General features: G+C 40.6%; 1 pseudogene; it reads right to left on the reverse strand.

Moving 5' to 3' along the window:
* Positions 1–3,682: 3,682 nt before the first annotated feature.
* LOC118979009 (uncharacterized) lies at positions 3,683–3,782 on the reverse strand (annotated as a pseudogene).
* Between the last annotated feature and the right edge of the window lie 5,999 nt (positions 3,783–9,781).

A 9,781-nucleotide genomic window follows, 5' to 3' on the forward strand; every position in this document is an offset into this window, starting at 1 on the left:
TTTTCTTCTTGAGCTAATGCCAGTCTTTATTTCCAAAAATTCCTTCAGGGTTGTTTTTTTTTTCTTTCACAAAATATGAAAGAATAATCATCAACACCACAATCATCATCGTGGTATTTAAGAGTCCCACTTACTCTGAAATAGAGTACCACTCACAAAAAACTTTTACCATAGGGTGGGGAAGGGCCCCGAGGTGATCTTGGTCAAATACGTCATTTCTCAGATAAGAAATGGGCTGCAGAGAATGTGAAGGGGCAGGCCAAGTGAACACAGCTACATGGAACAAAATCAAAGTTAGACAATTTAATTACTTTCCAAAGCGCTTTCATCCAGATTGTGATGTATTTTATTTTCACAAAGCTCTGGAAGGTGGGCAAGCACAGATGTTCCAGGAAAGATGCGTGTACAGAAACCCGGCTCTCCTCCATTCCCTTTCCAGGGGCCTCTCTCTCACCCAGCTCTTCGGCATTGTTTTAAAGTTGATGGGTGAATTCCAAAGGATCCTTCCAGATTCCAAAGGAAGGGATCTAGAACAGGATTCTCCAGACATCTACTAGACACTCAAAAGTTGATTGTGAAATCAATTCTGTGGGTCCCAACGAACATTTGTTACACTGAATGAAAAGAAAGCTACTGGAATGCAATCATTATTGTTAAGAGTAAATATTGATAATGTACTTATCTCAATGTGTTATTTTTGAAAGTTAGTCTCCGTCATATTGTTTTTACATGTGTGTGCAACACCTATGTACATGGTTACACATGTACATATAAATGTAAATCCTGGCTTGCTTTGTAAAAAGTGCTTCTTACTGTGAGTCGGTAGTACAAAAGATTACCGAAAAGCCGCTAGTCTAGACACTGCGGAGCGTTGCCAGCAACCTACTTAGGTCATCATTCTGGCATAAGCAAGATAACCAGTCTCTGGCCTGGCAGTCACGGTAGAGTTTGGTAGTAGGAGGCACAAAGATAATGGGGTCAGAAAAGAGCTGGTGTAAGTTTTCGCTCAAGTTTCTATAAGACGTGAGTGAAAGAGCAAGTGATTTATTGGGCAAGTTATTTATCTCATCCGTGCGATGGAGTAATTCCACCCATTTAGCATGGTTGTTCCGAGGTTGTCTGTGGTGATGCAGAGGATAATTCTCTGTGACTTAGTCCCCTTTTCCTTCACTTTGCTCTTCCTTCTTTTACTCCCTCGTGCCATGAGGTAATATCTATAGAATTACCCTTTCCATGTCTAACTCTCAGGAACTGCACAAAGGAGGAGTTCCTAGCTCTGGAGTGTGGTTGCTGAGGGATGAATTTAGGATGTTATCTGTAGCAGTGTGGGGTCATTAGGACTGTTCAGTTTTAATAGTAAAGGTAGTAATAACAGCGATATCAGTATCTATCATTTATTGAAAATCTACACTATGTCCGACACTGTGTTTGACAGGTTAAAATTCTTTTTTTTTTGAACTTTAAATAGAATTTATGACTTTTCACTACAATCCGACCCTTCTGCCCTGCTCATTTCCCATTTCGGGGGTATTCTGTTACATCTGTGCATTTGTTCAAGCTACCAACCACAGAGACATGCTCGATTCCTCATCCTCCCTCTCCACGGAAACGGTAGATAAGCCTGATTAATTCTACTACCTAAATATATGTTAAATTCATCCCCTTCTTTCCATCTACACTGCCATGGCCTTAGTCCACACCACCTCCTTCTCTTACAGTATTTTACCTGGATCACTGCTTCTCAAGGGTGGACTTGGGAACAGAAGCATCAGCATCACCTCGGAACTTGTTAAAATGCACATTTCCAACCCTCCCCCCCAAAAAAAACACTCTGGGGATGGAACTACTGATCTGTATTTCAACAAGCTCCTTAGGTAACTGTGATACCTGCTCAAATTCAAGAGCTCTTGGGAACCATGAGACTGTCAAAATAAGGAAAAGGAATACATCCTTGAGGAAATGTTAAGTTTTAAAGTATATTAAGAAACTGTGAGTAGATTGCTTTAAAAAATTAATTAATAAAAGAAACTGTCATGAGATAAATGAATGGAGATGGCAAAATGTGATGTTCAAAGTGTGGAAGAAAAGGGGGCACACACTACACCTGACAAGTTCAGGGGTGCCCTGGGTGGCAGCCTTACAAACTCAGGAGACCCACAGTAACCACATGGGATGGTCTGAAACTAAAAGCTTTCTAACTAAAAGCAGGTCATGGCGGGGAATCATACCCTAGGCTAGTGTTTTCCCCTTACAAAGGCCAGTCTTTACCTTAACCGAGACTATCTGCTGTCTTCTTGCATCTATGGTAGTATACCTTTAAATGTCAAACTTCCTTTTCCTCACCCCTCGAAGCACCAGGCGGAGACCACAAATCCCCTCCTTGTTGATGTTTTCACATTGATTGTTGACTATTGCTATCCTGTACCCACCTGTGTAAAAGATGTGTCTAGCATTTCATGTTTTGTCCAATCCCAGAGGTTGGCCCTCTGCCCTGACCTCTGCTTTGCTTCCTCCCGCCTCCCGAATCACCAAGGGATTTCATGTAGCCCCCCTTATGCCTCCTTTTGATTGTAATGTGGAAAATAGGTACAGAACTGCCATTCTGCAGATCACTGGTTCAACTCCTGGAGGTTTTGTTTCCTGGCGGTTGTCATCAGTTGAGCTAGATAAACTCATAAAATTCTTAGCAGTTTAGATGTTTCTTTTTTTTAATTTTTTTAAAGATTTATTTATTTATTTATCTTTAGAAGGGAAGGGAAGGAGAGAGGGAGAGAAATATCAATGTGTGGTTGCCTCTCGTGTGTCCCCTGCTGGGAACTGGCCTGCAACCCAGGCATGTGCCCTGACTGGGAATCTAACCACGATCCTCTGGTTTGCAGGCCCGTGCTCAATCCACTGAGATACACCAGCCAGGCTGGAGTTTCTTACATTGACAAGAAATACTTAGTTTTAAAGGGCAGACAATGAAATACAGTCATGTGCTGCATAATAATGATGTTTCGGTCAACAGTGGACCACATACAAAGCCATGGTCCTGGAAGACCACAGTGGGGCTGAAAAATTCCTTTTGCCCTGTGACATTGTAACATCTATGTTGTGTAACGTGGTAATGCGTGACTAGCATGTTTGTGTTTGTGGTGATGTTGGTGGAAATATACCTACTGTACTGCCCACTATGTGCAAAAGTATAGCACATACAATTGTGTACAGTACCCAATACGTGATAATGATAATAAATGACTATGTTACTCATTTGTTTATACTACACTATACTTTTTATCATTATTTTATTCTACTTATAAAAACATAGTTTGCCATGTTATGCTGGCAGCAGCAACACACATCTCATGTTGTTGCGTGTCTTGATTGTGTTATTTTCTCTTGTGCTTGATTTAGCCCCATGCTGTTTTGAACAGTAATGTTCTGGGCATGTTGTATCCCAGGAGCAAGAGGCTCATACAGCCTCTGTGTGTGTGTGTGTGTGTGTGTGTGTGTGTGTAGTTCATCTGTGCCACCTAGGTTTGTGTGAGCACACTCTGTGAAGTTTGCACAACTAAATCGCCCACTGGCGCATTTCTCAGATTGTAACCTTGTGGTTAATCAGCACATGAATGACTGGGTTGGAATTAAAATGTATTATCCATATGAATAGCTTATGATTTTTAAAAAGAGTTTATTTTTTAAAAATATGGAACGCTTTACAAATTTGCATGTCATCCTAGGGCAGGGGCCATGCTAATCTCTGTATGGGTCCCGTTTCAGTGTACGAGCTCCCAAAGCGAGCAGAGAATAGCTCATGTTTTAAGAAAACAACTTCATTTAAATACTTGTTATTTCTTTAAAGACAACACATTTTCTGCAGAGAAAAAATGTGAGATTAAGCAGAGATCAAATCTGAACAAGTATGAATAATTCAGTTTATTATTTTTTTTAACATACTGCCATCTGAAAAGGAGCACTGGAAACAGATCCGCCCACTGAATGGACGCCGACCATCAGCGACCTTCTCTGGCATCCCAAGGCGGCATCCCACAATGCCTCGGGGAGCTAACTTCCAGAAGTGACTGAAACCCTAAAATATGTCTTCCTTAGACAATCCCAAAGGAAATTTTTTTCACAAATGCCCTAAAGGTGAGCCAAGCCTATGCTAAGGCATTGCCTATTTAAAAGCCTCTTCTTCTCTTCCTCCAAGAGTATTTGATAAGAGATTAGAAAAGAGCTAAGAGAAATTAAAACCAAGGGAAGACAGCATGCATAGGCCAGGGAGGGAAGGTAAACATGCAGAATGAGGACCCAAGGTTACAAATACTTCTCTCTGAAATCTCTTCCTTCACTCTGATAAGAATGTCATTGAGCCTGAGGTCTTAGCCATTTAGGTTGTTGCTATGTTGACGCAAGGTTCTTTCCGAATTATTCTGTCAGCCCCACACTCCCTTGAGTAATGCTTCATTTTGTAGAGCATCGATAATTTATAGATAATTTTAAAGCCACATGTAATTCTGAAATGTGAGGATTTTGAACTATTCAATAATCCACATTATGGACAAGAAGCAAAAACTTCTGGGTGGGCCGCCAACCTGGAAGTCACAAAGTTTAAGGTAGAGACCCAAAAGACGTGAACTCAGCCTCAGATTGCTTCTGAACTAAGAGGAGGGCAGTGGAGAGGTGTGAGGATGTATGAGAGCAACCGACACTTTCAGAGGGAAATATAGGGAGCAGGGGGAGGGAACCATGTTTGGAATCTTGCTCCCTGCTATTTACCTTTTCGATTTTAAGAGTGTAAGAAAAAAAAAGAAATGTGTTAATAAGAAACCAGAGATTGCGTTACATGTTTCCAAATTATGCAAAACAAAGTCTTAAAAACACATCTGGGAGGTATCATCCCTCAACCAAACTGCTTCATCAATCTTGTCTAGTTTATAAATCTTACCCTACCTGGCTGTTTCTATTGCTTAAACATGCTTGTGGAAAAGGTTTTTTTTTTTCATTAAATTTAAAAGCTCCAGTTAAAACTATTGCTCTGCTTCTTTGAGGTGCCATAATATTATGTGCATAGAACAAAAGCATCTCACTTAATATAAATCCCAGCAATGAGAGAAGATTCTTATCCAGAGTTGCAGTATTATCCAAAATACTTGGGCTGAACAACAACCCCCCAAATAACTTATGTTAATGACATTTGTGTATAACTATTTAAAAAGCAGAGTACTGATCCTAGTATAACATTCTGAGGAAAGTATGCATTGACTCATTAAAACAAAGACAAGTGTGATATCCTTTCTCTGATCATTTTTGAAGAGTCCTGTATTTACTATATAAATCACCGAGGAAGACCATGGGTCTGAACACACCGGCGGCAGCCTCGTTTAGCCCTGTACTCCGCTCTGCTCCATTCTGCTCCACATCTTTCACGGGGGGAGCAAACATTTTAGACCACAATGAACCAGATTTTTATACTAGTAAAATTTCTGCCAGCTATTAAAAAGAGACACGCATTCCTGTTCCTGGAAGAAAAAAAAAACCCACTTCATTCACTTTCCCCTCAGCTATAAAATTCTATCACTTTAGAATCTCAGAAACATTTATTTTTCTTCTCACGCAAGCTAAATCCCTTTCCATCCACGTATAGTAAGTGTTACAGTCAGTCCCTCTCCAGTCTCAAGGCCATTTTCCTCTCTCGGGTACTTCCTTTCAAATTGCATTTCCTGTGACACACACAGAGGCATGGGTGTGTGCGCACACACAACGCGCAGGCACAGCACAGCACACACACACACAAAGGCTCAGTTATCTCAGTTTCTCTGTGCCGCCTCACACAATTGAAGATATAAATAAACGCACTTGTCCAAGACCTCATCAAAAGAGGTGGCGCCATGTGAACGACTCAATGAGCGTCTCACACAGGGAGCTGAGTGACAGGACGTTGGGGTCACGGCTACTTCTTTAAATAGTGCCTCGGTCAAGTTCAGTGAAACAATTCCCTGTTTAGGGAAGCACATAGCGTGCTCCTGGGGTTAGTGCTGACCTGAATGAAGCTTGAAATCTAAAAGAAATATTAATATGGGGGAGCAGACACCAGATTTTCTGCACCACTGCCCTCTCAATGAGCGCAAGTATATTTCAAAGAACAAAAAAATGGATTGTCTAGCCATAATTTTTCCCTTGCCTTATGAGTAAATCAACTAGGTGCTGGCTATTCTTTATCTAATGAATGTCCTCAAAAATCAGATGATGTTGATTTCAATAGCAACGAGACACTTCACAAAGGACCCTTGTTCCAGAAATGAGGTCATTTGGACAGTCTCTCCATTAAGAAAAAGCCCATTTTGCTTTCAGAGGTCTCCTATTGGGGCAGGAAATCCACCTTTCAGTCAGTGGACTAACATCTGGCCTGAGTCTTCTGGGCTGAAATATCAATTTCCTGGTCTAAATAGAATACACATGAAAGAAAAAAAGTTGAAAAATACCAATCTTCATATGCTGAAGAATCCTTCAAAGTAGCATAGATACGAAGAATTCTCAAAAAAAAGAGCTACTCTTTAGTGATCAACAAATAAAAATAGTTAAACAAATATTTCTCTCTGTCATAATTATGGAAAGCCAAAATTAAAAGGCTGAAGCTAAATGGTAGCAAAGAGACAACTTAACCATTCTCAGGTAAAGCTATAAATGAATCTACTTTAACCTAGATCAGCTAATCATAATTCATGATGATTCATTTTTGGCTTTTGGCTGGGCCAGATTTGCTTTGGTACCAAGAGAGAGAAAAAGAAGTTTACTCACTACATTAAAAGGATAAAACTTAGACAAATGGATGGTTGTTTAGCCAACATAGGAAAAAATAACCTTTTAAAGCTTTAAGTGCCATAAAATGTTTAGTGTATAATTCTTCGAAATAAGCCACTCAATTTATACTACTTTTTCTATTCTTTGAGAATATGCCATGATTTTGTCTAGTGTTTCTCCTACTGGTTGAAAGTAGAGAAATGCCTTGTTTTCATTCATTCATTTATTATACAACAGATATTGACGGCTGGATTATGTCTGATAGCACATTAGGAATTTTTTGTGTCTTTTTAAAATTCTTGTTCAAATACAGTTGTCTCCATTTTTCCCCCCACCACTCCCCGCCTCCCCAGCCATCTCCACCTCCCACCCTCGATCCTACCTGACTTTGGCCTTGTCCATGTCACGTCACATTGGGTATTGACAAAAGACAGCCTTGGTTTTCAGGAGTGTCTAGTCTAGTAAGAGCTAGAAAAGTAATTAGTCATCACACAGACTCAACAAAGAGGTGCTCAGAGGAGGGAATGGCCTACCTGGTAAAGAATGAGAAGAGTTCACCAAGGAGGTGACTCCTATTAACAGTTTCAAAACCACGCAATTCCCCCAGCCCATCAAGGAAGTCAAAGAAAAAAGCATTCGAGACAGGAGGAAAAGTGGGCAAGGTCCTTGCGTGGAGGGTGGGAGAGGCTGTTAAAGGCAGAAAGCAGTAACGTGAATAGACAACCCTATAGCCCCAGCTAAGAGCAGGGTTTATGCCTCGAGTCCCTTCCAGGGGCATGCTTTGCTGTAACTCCACCTCTTTCTCTTCCAATCAAGGATGGAGCGTAGAAATGCAGGTGTGTGATCAATTCTGATTATGTCTCACCAGTTACATGTGTGATACAAACAATCTGGAACTGCTGAAAGTTTTGAGCAGGGAAGTGTTAAGCTGTCCGATTTAGGTTCAGGCTGTAATTAATGGCAATGTGGAGCCTAGAAGAGTGTGATATTTGAGACAAGGCACTTTTTAAGAGTCGTGGTATTCATCTAGGCACGTGGTTACAAAGATTGATAGCGGAGCACTTCAGCACACGCACGACAGGTTCCTGTCTGACCCCACACTGCTTTTCCAGCTTGATTTTCTGTTCTGACCCAACATAGAGCTACTCTGGGAGGCTCTTACCTACGTTCCCCCATATTCCTTATATTGTATATTTTCTGTTTCTCTGTTTTGGTCAGTGTATTCATTTTTCCTGAAATACTCTTGCTCTCTCCCAGCTTTATTGAGATGTAGTTGACGTACAACATTGTGTAAGTTTAAGGCGTACAACGTGTTGATTTGATAAATTCATGGTGAAATGGCTGCCGCCATAGCATTAGCTAACGCCTCCATCGCGTCACACAATTACAATTCCTTTTCTGCGGGGACTGATCCCCCAGGTAAGTCTAGCACCCACCTGACACCATGCACAGTTATTACAACATTATCGATGGCATTCCCTCTGCTGTGCTGTACAGCCCCATGACTATCTTGTAACTCCCAAGTCATGCTTCTTGATCTCTTCACCTCAAAGGTTTATTATCGCATTTTTTGTAATACTGAGAATTTGGAGCAAAGCTCCATATTTCACAAGAAAAATGGTCAAATAAAAGATGATATTGATAGAACAATATCTACTGATTGAAATGTTAACATAGCCTTGTCTGGTGTGGCTCATTTGGTTGAGTGTCATCCCACAAAGTGAAAGATTACAGGTTCGATTCCCTGTTAGGGTACATGCCTAGGTTGTGGGTTCGGTCCTCTGTCAGGATGCGTATAAGAGGCAACTGATCAATGCTTCTCTCTCAGACCAGTGTTTCTCTCCCTCTCTTTTTCTCTCCTCCCCCGACCTCTCTCTCTCAAAATTTTTTTAAAAAATTATAAAACATATTAACATAAAGAACATGTAACTGCATGGAAAAATACCCTTTGTATGAGAAACTTAACTCGGAAAGTAGGAGTGCACATGCGCAGTGGTGAGAGAACTTGCAAATGAGCTATGGCAGTGTTTGCAACACAGTAGAAGCTCAAAAAATAGTTTTTGAGCAAATACATAAATAAATGTAAAATGAAAACTAGTGATGCATTAGGATGGTGAAGTTTTGAATTAAATTGTCATCAAAAAACTTTTTTAAAAAAAGATTTTTATTTATTTATTTTTAGAGGGGAAGGGAGGGAGAAGAGGGAGAAAAACATCAATGCATGGTTACCTCTCGCACGCCACTGGGGACCTGGCCTGCAACCCAGGCATGTGCCCTGACTGGGAATTGAACCGGCGACCCTTTCCTTTGCACGCTGGCACTCAATCCACTGAGCCATACCAGCCAGGGCTAAAAAATTTTCTATGCTGTTACTATGCTGTTAATAACAAACACATTTAATGCTAATAGCTAAAGTTTATTAGGTGTTTACTGTGTATAGACACTATCTCATATATTGTATATTTTGTAATGTTACCTATTCATCACCTTCCAAAATATGTTCACCAAATACTTTTCCACCTCCATATTCAAGTCTATGTGGGGCCAAATTCAATGTCAGCCAGACACAGAAGTGCTCTAAGAGTTGAATGAATGAGTGGATGCCTCAATGAATGAGAATGGCAGAGACTGAAGCACATAATACTAGTGCCTTAGACCACAAGGTCTCTGCCTTGAGGCCTGGGCAGGGATTCCCAGTACTCACTCAAAGGCCTAGATTCTCTATGTACACAACTGCAAGAACTGGTAGAATTGAGTTCCTGAAGCTGAGAGACAAAGAAAGAGGTCTTTCTTCTCAAAACCCTGTCTCGGAAAGCATAACCTTTTCCATTGCTTATGATAATTCTTGAGTGCCTCACTGTTACACAATGGAATGTGCTGTGAAATGTTTACATATTACAGTATTTCCAAAAAGGAACAGAAATGCATTATGGCCAATTTTTAAGGAATGGAACCTGAATGAGTCCAGCATCCAATAAAAGCAAGCTGGAGCTCT

The sequence above is a fragment of the Sturnira hondurensis genome, unplaced genomic scaffold (genome assembly GCF_014824575.4).
Source record: "Sturnira hondurensis isolate 20B ecotype Veracruz unplaced genomic scaffold, ASM1482457v3 Scaffold0022201, whole genome shotgun sequence".
In the NCBI taxonomy this organism is placed as follows: domain Eukaryota; kingdom Metazoa; phylum Chordata; class Mammalia; order Chiroptera; family Phyllostomidae; genus Sturnira; species Sturnira hondurensis.